Source organism: Carassius carassius, chromosome 3 (assembly GCF_963082965.1).
Source record: "Carassius carassius chromosome 3, fCarCar2.1, whole genome shotgun sequence".
NCBI classification, from domain to species: Eukaryota; Metazoa; Chordata; class Actinopteri; order Cypriniformes; family Cyprinidae; genus Carassius; species Carassius carassius.
Window position 1 is genome coordinate 10,710,922 of NC_081757.1, and position 20,168 is coordinate 10,731,089.

General features: G+C 36.1%; 1 long non-coding RNA gene across 2 annotated transcripts in view; it reads left to right on the forward strand.

The window, feature by feature from the left end:
- Positions 1–20,168, forward strand: part of LOC132118923 (uncharacterized) — a 350,882-nt gene that overhangs the window by 238,181 nt on the left and 92,533 nt on the right. The window contains exon 9 of one of the 2 annotated variants that reach the window (XR_009426082.1): positions 7,869–7,881. The exons of the other annotated variant lie outside the window; for it this stretch is intronic. This is a non-coding gene — a long non-coding RNA (uncharacterized LOC132118923). Of the gene's footprint in view, positions 1–7,868; positions 7,882–20,168 lie in introns of those variants that run through there. 2 annotated transcript variants of the gene reach the window in all.

Consider the following 20,168-nt stretch of genomic DNA (forward strand, 5'->3'; position numbering starts at 1 on the left):
TGAGAGCTACATGCTTGCCTCTCCCTGTCCAAGTTATTTTCGGGAACGAAGGCCCTCTCTGCCTGTTTGAAAAACTGTGGTCGGAAGTGGTCGCTGAGGCACAACCAGATGCTTGGGTTTTGGGGACTCTGGGATATGATGGGCTGGGAGGGGATTGGTTGAACTCCACCAACAATAAAGGAGAAAAGGGAGGGAAGAGACGAAGACTGAGACACAACAGGAATCTGACGTATATCATACAAGAACCACAGAAGCTCTTTGTGAGGGACCAAGCAGTCAAGGGCAAAGAATGCAGGATTTCCAAAAACAAGAAAATGATTTATTAAATGCCAAACAAAATTACAAATTAAATTACTTGAAAAACTGAACAAAATAAAGTCAGGTCTAGGCCCAAAAACAGGGTCAACTGAACAGAACCAAACTTAACAGTAATCAAAACCAAACTAGACAAAAAGAAACATGACCTCTCAAATGACACACATGGGGAACTTATATACACAAAGGACTAGTCCATTACACATACACAGGGAATAACACCAACATTACTTAACACAATTCAAATAAATAAAATAATAAATTCAGAAACATGAATAAATGGGTCATCCACAAAGTAATATAGCCAAAGAATCATACTCAACAAAATATACATAGAATTATAATAACCAAATAAACAGATATAATTAATCTGGCACCCCCAGCTAATTAGCAACATGGTTTAATCCAACAGAACAAAATGGCAGCCACTGACGCCAGCCGGTCCTTTATCGGAACGGACCTCCACCGAAGCGCTACGTCCCAGACAGCACCAACCCTCCACTCTTTCCACGTAAGAACTTAAACTCAAAAGAAATAAATGTTAACATGCCAGTAACAACTAGAAAGTGTGCACCCAAACTAGAAATTTATGGCAGAAAACAAATTTGAAAATAAAACAATGAACGTAAACTAAATCTGTGTCTGTCATTATTATGAAATATGCGAATAGCGTGATCTGTAACCAAGGTATCTGTAACAAATGTGTCATGAAATACTAAACATAATCTAAAATAATTGTGTAAACAACCCAGAAAGAGGGATGCATGTGTGCATGGGTTCTCAGTTACTGCCCCTTTGGTGTGGCCACGTCCTCGGCCATCACACTCTTCCACAGAAAATGTCAAAGGTCGCACAATGGCACTGAATTAAGTTTTAGTGAAAAAATATAAACAATTTGCTTATAAAACTAATAAACATTTGAAACCTGTTGAATTGAAAACGTTCATTTGTAGCCTTACATACATATTGTAAAGTGTGGAATGCAACATTATTAGATGTTTGGATTTGCTCACTTCACTTAGAATGAATGCGTAAACTAATTGTATACAACTGTAGAATTTTGTCCAGTCAACTGTTTAAAAAAAATTTAGAAAAAAAAATTGAAAAGCTCTTTTTTCAATGAATTTATAATAAATACAATCACTGTACAAGTGCTTTAGATATGTTGACATTACCAAGATACCGCACAGTTGACAAGCAATAAAAAACATAGACATTATAAATCTTTTTTTTTTTAAATGCACATAAAATAATGCAGTAAAACTTGACAAATCTGTTTTCATATTTAAACTTTAAAAAACTCATAAACAAAACATTACCCTCTCCACCTCATTCTGTTGCTTTCGACCTCAGTTGATTAGGAAAGTTTCTGTTGCTTGGCAGTGCCACACACCATTACGAACAGGCTATTATGAAATACTAATGCATTTTTATGAGTTTGGTGCTCAGTGTTAAGTCATTTCACACTATATTACTGATCTCCAGTGTTTGGAGTTTATGCATATGTTTCTGTTTTTAATGATCTGCTGAATTAATTTTCCATGTGTGGGTTATAAATACAGAAACCTGGAAAAAATATGAATAAAACATTTTAAGTTTTTTTTTTCCTTTCATGAAGAACCAACATTCTAAGGGCCATTATTAGATTTTTTTTCTCAGACTATGTAATTGGATTTAGGTATTGGAGACATACTGGTACGACTGACTGAAATGCAGACTGCAGACATAAACATGATCCCTTCTCAAAGAGAACGCCAATGAGAGAAACATGGAAGAAAGGCAACGTGGGCAAAAAATGTAAGTGAGAGTTTAAACAGAGTTTTGAAAAGGTGAAGGGATAAAAGCATGTTTGCAGGAAAGAGGAAAGGGATGCTGTAAATAAACACCTTAGTCATACCTTTGGTCTTTACCACTGGCCTGTAAAAACACAGATGACCAAAAGATGCTGAAAAACAACATCTGGCAATTTGCCTCAAAATTTAGTCATCTGATACTGAAATGGAAGATTTGTTTGACAAACAACAAATGCATTGGCTCAACTGTGTTGTATAACAAAGACAACAGGTGAGTGTATGTTTATGAAAAAGACAGAATAAAGGAAGGAACAGAGTGGTGGAAGAAAGAGATGCAAATTATGTATTTGTAAATTATGAGGTTCTGGAACAAGCAACAAGCAGGTTTGGACAGGGTGGGTGGCTGGTTCGGCGGGGGCGGCCATAAATGAAAGAGTGTGTTCCCATCTAAATCTTCAAGCAAGTATGTGGTTGCGTGACACATCAAAATGACATCACTAACATTCACATAAATGAAATGTTGTTGATGTGGTGAAACAGATCTAGTTCTGGTCATGGCCATAGCCAGGCTTTTGAAATTAGTGAGGTCCGGGGCTGGATGGGGGTTGGTGCTAAAGAATTGTGTTTATAATAACCCCTACAAAACTCATTATATACAATATAAACACTTATAAAAACATGTAGATTTTTGTAAAAGATGTTTTCTCTGTTTTGGAGGGATGATTAATTTTAAATCACACCCTATTTATTGCAATAAAACATTTTATACTATATTTAAGGGCGGACAATTTAATCAGTTGTTTAATATTCATGCAATAATGCATAACTATACGGAGCCCCGCACATGACACGCAGGAAAAAATGTAAGGCTAAATCGTGTGCACGATTTACTAATTCGTTCCCTCAATGTACTAAAACCTGCACACGATTACTATAGCGTTCCCTCGATTTACTATTGCGTTCACTCGATTTATAAATTGTGTGCACGATTTACTAATTCGTTCCCTCGATTTGCTAAATCGTGCACACGATTTAGCAAATCGAGCGAACGCAATAGTAAATCGAGGGAACGCAATAGTAATTGTGTGCACATTTTAGTAAATTGAGGTAACGAATTAGTAAATCGTGCGCACAATTTATTTATTTTTTCTTGCATGTCATGTGCGGGGCTCCGTATAACTACAATAACTTTGTCTAGTGCTATAACGAACGTTTATAGCAGTGGCTCCCAACCTTTTTCCTTGGGGCCCCCCCTATGTACATATTTAACAATCCGTGACCCCCCCCCCCCCCCCCAAATATATATATATATATATATATATATATATATATATATATTAGTGCTGGGAAAAAATTAATCGCATCCACAATAAAAGTTTGTTATTGCATAATATATATGTGTGTACTGTGTATACTTATTTTGTATATATAAATACACACATATGCATGTATATATTTAATATTTGTATTTATATATAAATTATTTATATTTATATATAATATAAATTATGTATAAATGTATATACATGCAAAAAATTTTAAATGAATACATGCATATGCGTGTATTTATATACAAAATAATTATACACAGTTCACACACATATATTATGCAAACACAAACTTTTATTTTGGATGCAATTAATTTTTTTCCCAGCACTAATATATCTATATATATATATATATATATATAGGTGTGTAACGGTTCACAAAATTCACGGTTCGGTTAGATACGATACACTTGTGTCACGGTACGGTTCAGTACGTTTTTGATACAGCAAAAAGAAAGAAATGCCAGAGAAATTTCCTTGATTTTTTTTTTTTAATATTAAAACTAACATAATAAAGTGTGATATTTTTTACTTTGAGTAATTCTGGAGCTATAATTGATTCTTCTTATGAACATATAAAACAAAACAGCTTCTTGGAAAAAAAGAAATTGTAGTAGTTATAAACCAAGGTTTATTTTATTTCAGATTAACATTTGAGGGCAGCAATTGTATTCATAATGTCAAAATAAAACCTACGTAATGTTACTTGAAGGCATTATAGCCTACTATTCCTGCTTAACTTTCATGGTTCGGTTAGTGTTACTACGGTAAATCCATGGTGAATGTTGCAGATCTGTTCACTGCTCTGTGTGTGTGCATTTCGGATGGGTTAAATGCAGAGCACAAATTCTGAGTATGGGTCACCATACTTGGCTGAATGTCACTTCACTCCACTTATCTGGACACTGGATAGTTCATTCACGGCACAATGTTTCTTCCTGGCTTCCACGCGCTGTTTGATCCGTTAATAACGGAGAAATGTGAATGTTTCTCTCTAGATCTCGCAGCGATGTTATTACTTCTGTGGCAAATTCAAATGCTTTCTTTACTGGATCTCTTATTAGCGCTGTGTAGTAACAGCGTCGCATGATCACGATCGGCTCGCGCTGCACTGGTCCAAACTTATAAACGGTCCGTCAACCACACAATAACGAGCAGTTTCGTTTCGCTTGCATTATGTTTGCCATTTGATGTTGGGCACTGTTGTGGTCGCATCGGTCTCTTGCATTATGAGCGCGCTTGCCACGCGCAACGCGCCTACATTTGAAATAACGAAATTGTGATTGAAATTGGCATTGTTAGCATATGATTTTTTTAAAACTTTGAAAAATATTTTTAAATAAAATTATTAGTAGAACATTTTATGCATCTTTATTCACCTCAAAGCATATCCGCTCCCGCGCCCCCCCTGTGAACTCTGGACCCCAGGTTGGGAACCAATGGTTTATAGCATGATTTGTGAAAATATAACTACACTGAATGACATAGCATTGTTGCTTGACTTACTGTAGCAATGACCTACTTGTTCTACAGATCTGTGTGTAGCAGTGTACTGTTTTTAACAGCGTATGGGTTAATGTTTATGACCAGTGGTGGACAAAGTACACAAATCAAGTACTTGAGTAAAAGTACAGATATGTATAATAAAATAATACTCCAGTGAAAGTAAAAGTACTCCTTTTTTAATTTTCTTCAAGTGAAAGTACAAAACTAATTGCATTCATAAGCTCAACAGTATCGTGTGTGATTGGGTAATGTGCAGTGCCATAAAAATGCATCTATCTGGCTCAGCGTCAGCCAGGGAATGAACGCGGATTTGAATTTAGCATCTGATGATATGATGCACTGAATGTTAAAATCACGCTAGTGATTATAATGGCCTATTATAATGGAAATATTAATGGCCTATTTTTTTGTCTTTTGGAAGCTGCATTCAAAATCCACTTGTCTCAAAAATCTGCTTATCTCACTGTGAATGGGCATGATGCCTCTGCCTACTGCTCAAAATGCCTGGGATTTTCCCAAAATAACCACTATATGAAATCAAGATATATATTTTTGTTGTTGATATGGACTACATTGATGAGAGTGATTCAGTACTGTTGACTGTGAAGCTTACACTGCGACACTTCTCAAACCTTGTCTGTGGTGTAAAAACACTCCTGGCCAAATGCCCCCAGAGGGCATCACTTCCCACTTGATAATTACTGTAGTTACCATGTTCTGAACATCACATCCTTAATTTCCCCCCCAAAGTATACAAAAGTATACAGTATACAGTAAAATGTATACTATTGATAAACAATATAAAAACAGACATCACACATAGCGTTTTAATAAAACTATTAATGTTAAGGCAGCGGGGAATTTGAGGAGTATAACATCAAATAAGTCATTCAAAGTACAAATGTTATTTCTGAACATGAAAAATTCACAGAGGTCCGGACCTCGTGGTCTCATAGCTGGCTACGGGTCTGGTTCTGGTTTAATTTGTAGCATTAATTCGATGGGTTACAGTGTTGCTACTAGAGTTGTGCTTCATTCAGAACTAAATTTAGAACTGTGGTAGCAAACAAGATTCACAATAGCAATTTTAATTTCAGTGTAAAAGACCATATTGACAAGCCTTGTTTGAAAGTTTTGAAAAAGTCTTATAAACCTAGATGTTTATAAGCCTTGAAGAAAGACATATATACAACAAGCTATATGGACGGACAGATGGAAATACATTTGTCTAATTACATTTATATTCCTCTGTACCATTAAATACACGCAAATGATATTCAAAGTTGTTACTGTGATAAATGGCGAAACACTACAGAGAAAGAGAGAAAGTGAGAAGATGGGGCCCCCAGGACTGATGTGATGTATCAGCTTGGCTGAGGTTGCTCAGGGACTCAGGGAAAGAGACGGGAGACACAAACAGCATTTTCCACCTGTAACACTGAGTGAGGGGACAGCCAGAGGTTAGAGTGTACTGAGAAAACAGCCAGCGCAGATAAACATGTCAGCACAGGCAAAATAAAGACAAAGAAACACATCAGACCGCACCAAGAAAGAAAAACACATGATGCACATCTCTCACTATGCCATATTGATATTTAAGGATGATTAGACGGATAGGGAGCTGCCACAAACTTAGCCATGACACATTTTCTTTACCAAATGTATGTTAAGTTCGTGGAAGGGTGAAATATGTGTGCTGTTACTGTCAGAATTCCCAGATGTCAACTGATTTTCAGTAACAACCAAATTGCTTCCAGCTCGGTAGCTAACGGAGGGAGAGAATGAGGATATCTGTGGGAGATGGAGAAACACTTTCCACTGCAGGCTGTGAACTTTTTAAGACCTTTAGTTTTGGCCTCCTCTCTCTCTCTCTCTCTCTCTCTCTCTCACACACACACACACACACACACACACATATACAATTTGCAACATCCCTAAAAACAGAGGTAAAATCCTCGTAACGTGACACTTCTGCAACATCTGCACTTTGGAAAGTATGCTGGAAAAAAAAGGAATAGTGTTTGTCTTTGGGCTTTCACTGAGGGGCTCTGATATGCTGCTATTGAATGCTTGGGCTTGTGGTAAAAATGACAACTTGCTATTCATAGAAACCCTCAATTTATCAAGAAGCCACTTTTAGAGGCGAAGAGGTGGAGTGTGTGTTCATGTCTATGAGCGTGTGTAGCACATGTACACATCAGAGAGAAAAGCCATCATAGTTTTACCCAGATATGTGATAATGATATTGGGAAAATGTAAATTCTTTTTGGGATATCTATCTATCTGTCTGTCTGTCTGTCTGTCTGTCTGTCTATCTATCTATCTATCTATCTATCTATCTATCTATCTATCTATCTATCTATCTATCTATCTATCTGTATTGTATTTTTTAAATGTTTGAGTAGCATCAACCCACCTCGCCTAGACTCTAGAGAATAGCATCTTTCACGAGGGACTATACAGTTTTCTGTATAGCTAGAGGAGTATGGAGCTATTATTGACAAAATGATTTGAATTTGAATTGTGTTTTTTTAAACGAATATTGAACATTTGAAATTTAACAAACTGAAATGTTTTTATGGCTGAATTTAATAGACATGTATTTTCAAACAGCTAGTTTTTTTGTTCTGAATTTTTATACTGCAAATATTCATAAAAAAAAATCAGATTCAAGTTTTCAAGATGAAGAAATTCGGAACTTCAAATTCAGTTTTCTAAAATTCAATGTCAAAAATTCAAACTCAAAAATTCAGATCTTACAGAAAGTAGGTCACAGGTCATCCACAGGGAAGAGTAGATGATCTCAGAAAAGTCAAACAGAGCATTTTGGCCAATTAGGGACTGCGGAAGTTTTCCAGCACGAACGTGGTGGTGGTTCAAGAGGTTGCCACTCTCTGACTCTGATCATGAATCGCCCGGAGGTAAGTGATTCTTAAACATAAATGATTTTGTGTTTATATGTTAGGTTAGCGTTCTCAGCACGTGAGACATTTGTCTAAGCGATCTCTGTTGTTTGTTTTAAAGTATATTTTGTGTAAAATTGATTAGAACGCCACCGTGTCTACTAGGCCTAAGTTACACAGACAGGACGCGAGCGGCGCACCGTTCGCGTCCGGTGTTGTGTAATATTCGGTTCCCTTTAGGGATGTGCACATCGATGCTGCAATATCGATATATCGATACTCAGAAGCTTCTATTTTGGTATCGATATTTTCTGCAAAGTATCGATACTTAATTATATTTATAATTTCTTTATAACTAAATGTTTTAAGCAGTGTGTGCAGGCCAAGCGGGACGGTGTGTGTATGATATAAAAAGAAAAGGTCTCGCGGACGCGGTGGTATGACGTTAACACCGATTGGTCTGCGGCTGCGCGCAGTGCAATGTGCCATTCACCATCACAACACGGCATGCACGGACGCGACTTGCGCGAAAGATGACAGCAGTACCACCGCTCCCTATACGCAGAATACGCAGTCTGCATAGGGCACCATATCCCAGAGGGGGCACCATCCCAGTTGCTCAAAAAAAAAAAAAAAAAAAAAAACCTGCACCATTCTCCCATCCGCGCTCGCACCTCATATTTGAGGCGGAATGTTCATAATTGATGGATGGACATCTATGCCTGGGTAAAGGGCTCACATGGGCTCAAACACAAATTTGAAGCTCAATAGCATTTGAGGAGAAAGACTTGCAGTCATAAAACAATTGTAATGTGTTCATTTAGGTGTCAGCTAATGCACACCTTATACATTTTTAATATATATTAAAATAAATTATAAAACATTTAGGTAAAAATGAGGCCCGTTTATCACTTTCAGACACATTCCTGCGAAAGGTTTTTTTTTAGGTTCCCTTAAGAAAATTACCCATGGTTTTAACAATAACACCACAAATCATTGTTCTTGTAGCCATGGTAACTGCAAATTTATATATATATATATATATATATATATATATATATATATATATCAATTAATATATATATTAAATTAAGATTATTTTGAAAAATCACATACACTTTTAAAATTATAAGCAGTATCGGTATTGGTATCGGTGTCGTTAAAATTGTAACAAAAAGTATCGGTATCGTATCGCATGGAAAAAATGTAGTATTGCCCATCCCTAGTTCCCTTGAAAAACTGTTCCCGTGGGTGGAGTTTACATGAACATTCATTAGTTCCCTAATCAGTGCACGCTCCTCAAATAGCTACTTGGTTTATTTTGAAAAGGTAACGAAGTGTCTATGTTAAGTACTGAAGCACTGTAAAAACAATGCAGTTTGTGTAATATTAATCATCTGTAAGCTGATTTGCTTGATTGATTGCAGGCACATAGAAAAACAATAAGCGAATAACCTATGCTAACCTTGGGATATATAGTTTCTTAATTATATTTGTTTTATGTGTTTAGCTTTTTATACATTTCATTTGTGGGGCATTAATTGCTGTTTGAATAGTATGATTAGCTAAGTTAGGCTACTGGTGACTATTACTGCAATGTATTCATGACAATGCTTGAAACAAATATTCTGGTAAAAACTGGTTATAAAAAAAAAGAAAAGAAAGCATGACACAGGATGCTAACACTGATTTTATTAAGACACAGATACATTTGTAGTGGTTTGTTTCAGGTTTTGTATACAAATTGTACTAGTCTCTCTCCAATGACAACTAGGTAGTCTAATCAAAGCAAACTCTTATAAAAAAAAGCCCCACAAATGAAATATATAAATAATATATAAAAAGTGAAATACACCAAACAGTAAAAACTATATTAGGTAAGATAGGTTAAATTAGCTTATTGGTTGTTTTTCTGTGTGCCTGTAATCGATCAAGCAAAACATGAAAGACAATTTATCATATTACACAAACTATCCATTGTTTTGGCACTGTTGCAGTTAATGCTAATTAACGCTTAACATTGACACTTCGTTACCTGTTCAAAACAATCTATTAAATCAAATAGAGATTTGACGAGCATTCACTGACATTTTCAGTTCCATTCGTTTACACGTTGTTTCAAGGACACGCCCACAATAAGGGAACTAATGAATATTCATGTTAACTCCACCCACGAGAACAGTTTTTCAAAGAACCGAATATAACACAACACCGGACGATTCATGATCCGAGTCAGAGAGTGGCAACCTCTTGAATTGAACCACCACCACGTTCGTGCTGGAAAACTTCCGCAGTCCCTAATTGGCCAAAATGCTCTGTTCGACTTTTCTGCGATAATCTACTCTTCCCTGTGGATGACCTGTGACCTACTTTCTGTAAGATCTGAATTTTTGAGTTTGAATGTTTGACATTGAATTTTAGAAAACTGAATTTGAAGTTCCGAATTTATTCATCTTGAAAACTTGAATCTGAATTTTTTTTAAATAAATATCTGCAGTATAAGAATTCAGAACAAAAAAACTAGCTGTTTGAAAATAGATGTCTATAAAATTCAGCCATAAAAACATTTCAGTTTGTTAAATTTCAAATGTTCAATATTCGTTTAAAAAAATCAAATTCAGAACTATTTAAACTACCACCTAAATTCAATTTTGTTAGATTACACTTGCAAATAATTCAAATTTACACAATTCAAATTCAAATCATTTTGTCATAATAATAGCTCCATAGAGGAGGCATTGATATTGAAGTTTTCAACATTACAGTTTTTCTTTAGTGCATTTCTCGAAACATACTTAATATTTTCAAAGTATGTGCATTTCTCAAAACAATTTGTACAAACAGCACCATACAATGGATTACATGTAAAAACCTCACTCAAAATCTTTAGTTCATCTGTCAAATGTAAGTATTTATGTCAATGAACATATCAGTGCCATCTGAATGAAAAGTCCTCATGCCATTGTTCACAAACAAGATAGTCAAAATGCTTATTGTCAGTATAACAGTGCACTCTGTTAATATTAGGGTTGCAGAATTCCAGGAATTTTCATAGGAACTAACAAGAATTGATGGGAATAAAGTGGGAATTTGCTAAATTGCAGGAACTGGGGACTTCAAGAAAAACAATCTTTCAGCATAATTTTGGTTAAAACAACCAGAATTAATTCAATTTCATTTTAATTTCTACCCTACACATTTCTCAATCACATGCACACAGCACACTGCTTACTACAGGGCCATGAGGCCACACCCCCTACATGCACCTACTGTGCTTTCCTCCATAACATGAACAGATCATTTCTTAAATTCTGCACACAGAATATCAAAATGTCCATCACCAAGTATTCATGTAAATTATTTTTTAACTTCCTTGTGCTGTGTATAATGTACTGTACAACTAAATTAGGCTATACAATTGTAAAAACAAATACACTGACTGAACAAACCATAGACTGGAACATACATTTAGGTGAGATAATAAAATCTATTAAAGTCTAAAAATGCCCCTCCCCCACACACAATCCCCTCTAGTCACCTAAGAGCGGGATTCCCCCTCACGTCCTTTGAAGCCACACATTTTGTGTTTATTTTTGAGCCCGAAGACTGCATCTAAGAAAGAAAGAAAGAAAGAAGAAAGTTGTGACATTTGTCAAGTATGGTTACCCAAACTCGGAATTGGTGCTCTGAATTTAACCCATCCAAGTGCACACACACAGCAGTGAGAAGTGAACACACCCCCGGAGCAGTGGACAGCTATATATCCAGCACCCAGGGAGCAACAGGGGGTTCAACCAGATTTCAAAATCAGTTATGATTTTAAAACTCCTGTGGTGTGAGCTCGGCTTTAGACTATTGCACAGAGACTATATAATATATTTATAGCAACCTGATAATAGCAACTGATAATTTAGCAAACCGCAGACAAATGTACATAATCAACTGCATTAATGTACCAAAGCAATTACAACTTATTCAAAAGAATGAAAAACTGCTTTCATGATGTGCACAATTGACAAGATGATGTAGAGGTTGAACAAGTGGTTTTGAGAATTCTATTTCTGATTCGAGAAATGCACCAAAGTGACTGAGAAAAACTGTAACATGCCGGGATAGAAACAGTCCTCCATCGTCAGAGAGTATGATGGCTGAGAGCTTTGTGAAACACATGCAGAGTTTGTTTATTGGAGTTGAAAGTAAGATCACCATGCATGGGGTTCCACTTCAATCAGTGCTAAACAATCAATGCAAGAGTAATCAATGCTGAAACACAGGAACCCCTCCATCTGCACAAGTTTAACAACACATTCTGTGGTGTGACTCCTTTCCCAGAAAAATCATAAATAATAAACACACAACGAGAGGCCAAATCGCATGTTGTATAACCGTGTATGGATTATCAGCCTATTAGGGCACAAGGGCTTGAGCGGAGCTCGTGAAAACGGTTCCCAGATGAAGACAAGCACAGCTGCAGTCAGCATGTCTGCCGGGTATAGATGGTCTGTGATTGAAGAAAATCTCCTCCAGTCTCCCTCTGTTCTGATGTAACCAACTAATGACAATGTGGTTTAACAGCACTTTCAGACATTCTCGGCTTTAGAAAAGAACGATAGAAAGAAAAAAATCCTGGGAACTTTGAGGTCCTGCACATTGTGCGAATGCGCTTTGGACTGTGCACACAGAGAAATGAGAAGCTATGAGGGAAGAAATGAAGAACAAAAGAGTTTCAAAAAGGAGAAGAAGAAAAATGGTAATCAAAATAAGGTGAAGCCTGTGGATCTGGAGACACTAATTGAATTTCATGGCAGTGGACTTTTGGTCCCCAGACACAAATACGACTCTGATTGCATGGCAAAATAACAGCTTAGAGAAAGCGAGAGTATGGAGAATGGCTGTAGAGTGAAACGAGTCTGTCCTAGTCATCTGCGCATAAGCACAAAATGGGTTTCCTCTTTTTTTGCTTACAATAAAAGCTTTTGTTCTCCATTCTCATTCATCCGATATGAACAGGCCTTACCATTTAGCAAGCAGATTAAACAGTGTATCACAGAGAATAGTCTTTCTAAGTAATTCCTGCAGCCAAAATATGCATTTCATGCTTAATCAACTTGTGCGGCTAAGTGGGGAACTTGCTGTGCTAATTGACTACTCAAATTTTCTAACCACAGAAATTTAGTTTCCAAAACCATATTGCCATTTGAGTCTGGCAAAGGCTTTGCTACTAGTTTGGGCATTTATATTAGCTGTAAAAATATGATTTATTCAAAACTGTGATAATGTACTTTAATGTATATTTTAAATATGGTTATGGCCAATCCTACAAAAAAAAATGACTATCACACACCAGCAATTCAAAATAGTCACATCTGGTAGGTACAGTATACATAAAGAACATATAATAATAGAAACAAAATTTAGGCCATGCGATTTAATTAGTTTGTTAATTTAGTTGTGTGGACCCCCCTAAAGATCCAAAATGTAAATATCGGTCAACAAATCAATCATTTGATCTCTGACATTCTCTTAAAATAATTTGCTAAAATGTGTTCACAGTGACTCATTATTTGTGAAACTTTTCAATTATCTAGCTCCCTTGATTTTGTTCTGGTAAAGCAGTGCTCCTTTGGGTCATCTTCAGTTTTAAAGCTTCTTAAATTAAACACAGGGCTCCGATTAAATGAGTCTCCACAAGTCTTCAGACTACATGGCTTCTCCATTACTGTGAAGAAGTGAATGAATGATCCTGATCTTTTACTGTACTTCTTACAACAGCATTCACTTAATAAAAACCATCCCTCATTTTAAAGTTCAATTATAGCCATATGAATGAGACTAATGAAGAAATAAATGAGCAATTCAATTAAAAGCCTAAAACACTTGGAAACTCAACCACTACAAGCTCCTCCAAGTAAATGACATCATGTCATAAACTCTGACTAGAGGCCACATAAAAAGAAAGCTTTCAGACCAAACGGAAGCCTCTGGAAACAGTACTGGCAGTCAACTGAATGAATGAACAAAACAAAGAAATAGTTCCCCCCAAAAAGAACATTTGCTTCACGTTTACTCACCCTCAGGCCTTTCGAGGTGTAGATGAGCTTGTTTCTTCATTGGAACATATTTGGATAAATTAAGCTTTACTTCACTTGCTCACCAATGGATCCTCTGTGGTGAATGTGTGCAATCAAAATGAGAGCAGCTCATAAAAGCACCACAGTAATCCACAACATGACTCTAGTCCATCAGTTTATGTCACGACCTTTGTTCATCTTCAGAACATAAATTACGATATTTTTCAAGGAGACAAATTTATGAATGAGATGAATTTATCTATCTATTAATCTATCCCTTTAACTGATGTAATGGAATCATGGATTACTTGTTGTTTTAATCAGCTGTGTGTACTAAGTGGACAGATGATTCACTGGTAATCAAGTGACAATGTTCAGTTTCTCCAGTGTGTCCTTTAACCTCACCTTTTAAAATAACTGTTTAATGTATTTTAAAATGCAATGCATTACTGTAATGGCAAAGCCAATTTTTTAGCAACCCGACTTCAGTGTCACATGATGCTGTAAAAATGTTCTTCTTTGGGCCCAAGAAACTAGGGCTACAAAATGATTAACCGCGATTAATCACATTCAAAATAAAAGTTTATGTTTACATACTATAAGTGTGTATATTTATGTATATATAAATACACACACATAAATGAATATTTTAAGGAAAAATATGTTGGATTTATATATAAAATATTTACATTTAAGTATAAAAAAAAAAAAAAAATCAGTATAATATATATATATATATATATATATATATACACACATTTTATTTGTTAAATATATACATATATGTGTGTATTTATTTATATATAATAAATATACAGTACACATACATATATTATGTAAACAAACTTATATTTTAAGAAGTTTTCTTATTATTATTATACATGTATATTTTTACAGGATTCAAAAAACGATTTATTTGAAATGGAAATCAACTTTAAAGACTTTAACGTCACTTTTGATCAATTTAATGAATCTTTGCTGAATAAAAGAACAATTTCTTCTTTAAAAATCCCTTGAACCCTTGAACAGAGACTGTGGCATTTATTCAGATGAAATTCATTAACATTATTAGATTATAGCTTGCATAGTATATTTGACCACAAGCACTGTCATGCTGATGCCAGACTGTTACTGTAAAACCACACCTGCAAGAAAAGCTTATGGTTAAGAGGAAGACGGTTAGTCAGCCTCAGATCACAAATGAGGCTGAAATAGAGAGCATACGTCCTTGGTCTTCTCTGAGTACCCAACAGCCCTGGGGTTAGACGGAGTTAGACAGACTAATGAATCACTTTACAGAGTAACCAAAGTCTGGATGACAAGCTGCCGACTCTTTCTGCGGGCTCACCCCTCTGCCGGGAAGTGAACACCATAACAGATCTTTCTCCTACAGCGCCAAGTCAGAGGAGCCAGGAGACAACAACAATTAAACAACTACCGCAAGTCATGCTTCGCTCTAAAGAGCCCCTGAAATATCTCAAACAAATGTCATGGACTGTAGTCTAACTCTGAGAAAAAAAACGTTTGACTGTGCTTTAGGCCATCAATGTTATTGCTCATGCAACAGTATTAGAAATGCAAACGTGAGCAGCTTTGACACGGAGCTCTTTCACCCCAAAATGAAAATCCTGTCATTTAATGAAACACAAAACACATGAAGGTTAGTGATGTTCATAACAACATGAAGCATCATTTACTTTCATTTCATCTTCTTTTGTATTCCACAGTAGAAAGTCATAGTTTTATCATAAGTAAATAATAACAGACTTTTTGTTTTTCAGTGAAATGTCCCTTAAATCTGTGCGTGTATAAGGATCACAGATCACATGCTGTAGGAGTATCGCTCATATGCACAACTTTTGCAGGTTAAAGTGTTTCCTCATAAGCAAAACTGTCAAAGAAGCAAAAGACCGTTATGCACTAAATACCGTAGGCTTTTTCAGTCCCAGTTCTGTTCTTGTTACATCAACTTTCTGCCAGTCTAGACATTTTTGGGGTCTCAGGAAGAAAACATTTGCTTTTCAGTCCTGCCAAGAAAGATTTCGGTAGAGTGCACGCAGTCGCAGACATTCATGAGACATTCCTTTTGTTTTGGGGTGTACTGTTACTATTTAGGGACGCCAAAATTGTTGGATAACCTTGTGTAAGCGATAGTGATTTGGAAACCTTACTCTAAGATAATATGATTTCTGAAACAGATGTATTTGACTTGAAATTTAAATAAACAGAGGCAATGCCTGATCCAAAATGCTGAGGGGTTGACTGGAATTGGACAATTTCTCTCTCAGTTCTTCTGTTCCAGCCAATGTGGCTGCCTCTTCTGTCAGTAGGTGGTCATTCTCAATTAGTATAATGTGGGCCTGCATCTCTGCCATGTGAAAATGATACAATCGGCTTTATGTGCTGCCAGTAAAACATGATGAAACCACTGCCATGGTGTCACTTTGTTATATTCCAGTTCTTTATTGAGTGCTTTGTAAATAAACATGCAATTATCAAAGATTTTTTCCTCAGCACCAAACCTTCAGTTCTGGCATCCGACTCGAAACCACCTCCAGTGGTAATTACGAACATGGGGATGCTGCAAGGAAAGTAAGCCAGAGTTCTCCGGCATGGATCACACTTGTCTAAAGATGGATTCGATTTACCTGACTCAGCCAAACTGCTTCTCATGACCAAAGACTGAAGTTCTTGGGGTCATCGCTTTGGGAATGCAGGCCCTCCGTGTCTCTTTGACTGTGATTAGGGCTTCTCAAATTCGTCACTCTGCGGTGTGGGCTTGGAGCCGCTTTCTCTGCCTCAGATTTGAATTCTTGAAATAACCGTGACTGTGCCATTCTTTCTTCCATTCCTTCTCTCGGAACTATTTCACAAGCCTGACTAAGCTGTTCCCCAGAGCCTGCGTTTGCGGTAGATCCAACCAACTGTCAGGTGCTGACAGCGATTTAAAATGCCCTGACTTCTTGATTTTTGCCAAGGCATTCCTCTTTTCAAATTCACTCATTTCATCTTTCTTCTGCTTTTTCCTTGTGCGGATTTGGGATCACATGGTCCGTGACTGAGAATCCCCTGAATCCATTTGTCATGATGAGGGGTAGAGTACTCCCTCTGCATCCTGACCAGTGTTCAAAGGTCTAAAGAACGCCAGCTACAACTAAGTAAATGTGGTTTTCCATCTGCCCATAATGGTAGTCTTGGACGTCTGTGAAAGCCATTACATACACACAGAAAAATTAAAGTTAAATACCCAAAGATCTGGAGATTTCCATGAGTTTGTGAAATCGACACTTACTGTGGGACAAATGCAACATGATTGGATGAGTACTTGCCATCCTAATGAAGCAATAAATTACAGTTTTTCAATTGCTATTACACATTTCTCAATACTTGGATCACCTTTTTAAAACTCTTCACACAGTGAGCTAAACTGTGGATCATTCATCACTGCTTTGGCACAAAAAGCATTCAATGACTACATCTTTTAAATTACATTAATTATTTTCACAGTCAGACAAGAACACCACCAAAATTTTACATACAGTATTTGCAGGTTTACATGCTCAAAACTATTCTTTTGTTTAAAACCTAACATAACACAAAACTGAATAAGACAGCAATTTACTAGATTTCTTCAGTAATACCATATTGAAATATATTCCAAATAATAATAATAAAATAATAATAATAATCAAATCAATTAATTACATACAGATGAACACCTACACAGGTGATAGTCTTTTCATTTTTTTACCATCTATAAAAAAGGGGAAACTACTCTGTAATTTAATATATAATGTAATGTATTGAAAAATGTGTTTTCGTGATTGTAAAAAACTGTAAACCAAGCACAGTGGTTTAAAATGACCTTTGCTATATGCTGTTAAAAGTGCTTGAAAAAGTCTTGTTGTGGTGGTACTTGCATACATTGTTCTAGATCTGAGATACCAATCCATTTGGCCAGGTACCACAGAACAGTGGTTTTCAAACTATGGGTCATGCAAAGTGTGAGAATGGTGGTGCATTCATCATATCAGAAATTGTACAGTTTGACATGTTTCTCACATGACACAACAAGATGATAGCAGTGATCCCTGCACTGCATTTCAAAATAACCTGCAGTCCGATTTACTTCTAAGTTGGTCAGTTTAGTAAATAATTCAAAAACACTCAAACTTGGGAGTTAAATTTGTCTGAATTACTTCAGCTAGGCTACACTTGTGTTACAGAGAAGCATGAAAAAATGAATGCATGAATGAATGTACCATAGTTAAACCTAGTGCTAGTTGGAAACCCCTCACTTAGAATCATTACTGAGAACAGTATTGTGGTTCAGTAGTGGATCAGATTGATATGCACCGACATCCAATCAGACATGCTAGATCACCTGACTATGATATCACTGCAGAGATTAAAAACTTTGATTTGATCAATTTTGAAAATTTCTATTACAGCATCCATCAAAACACTAAAAAGCCTCCCCATTCAAAATGACATTTTTTATGAGTCTCGTCGCCACTCTTCCTCCTTCAAGCTTTAAACTGTTTTCCTCACCTTTCCTCATGTATTTTTCACTATGCTTTTGACAATGTTTTTTCTTCTCTTCTTCTCAACAAGGGAGGACATAAAATAAAGACAATGATGATGATGTTATCAGTTGGACTTTTCATCAGCATTTTTTTGTCTTCTATGGACTATTTGGAGTGTAGGTGAGCGACAGTAGAGAGACGCAATAAGAAAATGCTGTCCTGAGATGTCTCCTTAATGCTAAACACATGGTCAGGAGCAGGACTCGTCTGCAGACTTTTGGCCTGGAATTCTCCCCACTCAATTTCCTTTGTTGGCTCCTGAATTTTATACACAAAGCAATAATGAAACAATGCTAGTGCTGTTATGAATACGTCTGTCACCTCTGTATGAATAGTAATAGATCTGACCTGTCATGATTAGCACATTCACATACCATTTTAAAACAGCGCTCTTAAATACAGCCTAAAACGTTGTGTCACGATGGTTTTTGGGATTCATGTCTTGTTTAGGTTTTCCTGTCTTATATTTTGTATTTCTTGTCTTGGTTCCTGTCCTGTCATATGGTACTTTTGTTCATGCATCTTGTTCTTGCTAGGTGTTTTCGACTTGTAGCGGCGCTATGCAGACCAACTGGTCTATGACATAAAAGTACCGTGAGAGCAATTAGAGAGCAAATGGCTCCTTATGTTTACAAATCGATCGGTCTGCAGCGCTGCTTCAAATCAAATGCACCTATTGATGCCTTTGTTCAATGTGCCTTATTTTTATTGGTTGGTTTATGCCATGTGACCCCTGTCACTTGATATATATAGCCTCATGTTTCCATTGTCTAGCTTTGATCACTGCTTTTGGCGAGTTCATGTTTTTTTGTAATTAAACTAATTACAATTAATCACATTCACTCACCTCAGTGGACTATTTATTACATTTTTAAACTGGTAAAAAGAAGCAAATGCCCTCTAGTCTAGTTACTTCAGATCTATGATGTCTATGCCTAAAAACATTATGAATGCAATTATTTATTAAATATTTACTGTATAGTACCCAAAATATTGGAGGAGTTCTTTTTCTTTTTTTATTAAGAAATAAACACCTTTATTCAGCAAGGACACAATCAATCGATAAAAAGTGACAGTAAAGATTAAAATTATGTAAATTCTGTAGATCTACAGTAGGATTTTTTTTTTAAATGTCAACAATAAAATGTACAGTTTATGAAATCACACACTTTTATCGAGTCATTCAAGTAAAACTCAAAGCAGACATTTTTTGCTCATAATAAATATTAATTCTCTTCAGGAAGAAACACAGTTGAACACAAAAAAAAAAATATTTATAGGAAGGAAATATTTTTGCCCATCAATAAATTCAGGAAAAATGTAAAGCATCTGGCTCTAGTGAAAGTAGCTGAAAGGCCTTAACAGCAAATAAATAAGGGGTAAGCTACACAGTCATTGCGCACACACAATGCCACAAACTTGAAGGACTCTACATAAACACAAGCTCTAAAAGCCCTTCTTTCTTAATGTCATTATAAATTCCTTCCTAAACCCTTAGTAATACAGTAGATGTTTATTTTAAACATTGTCCTTTGCTTTCATGCTTATCCAGGTCTCTTTTCTCCATTGAGCAAAACCATAGCACAGGGAACATACTGGAGTTTGCAGAACCAAAGAGTTTCCACTATGTGGACAGCAACATTTTTTTTTAAACAATTTTTCTGGG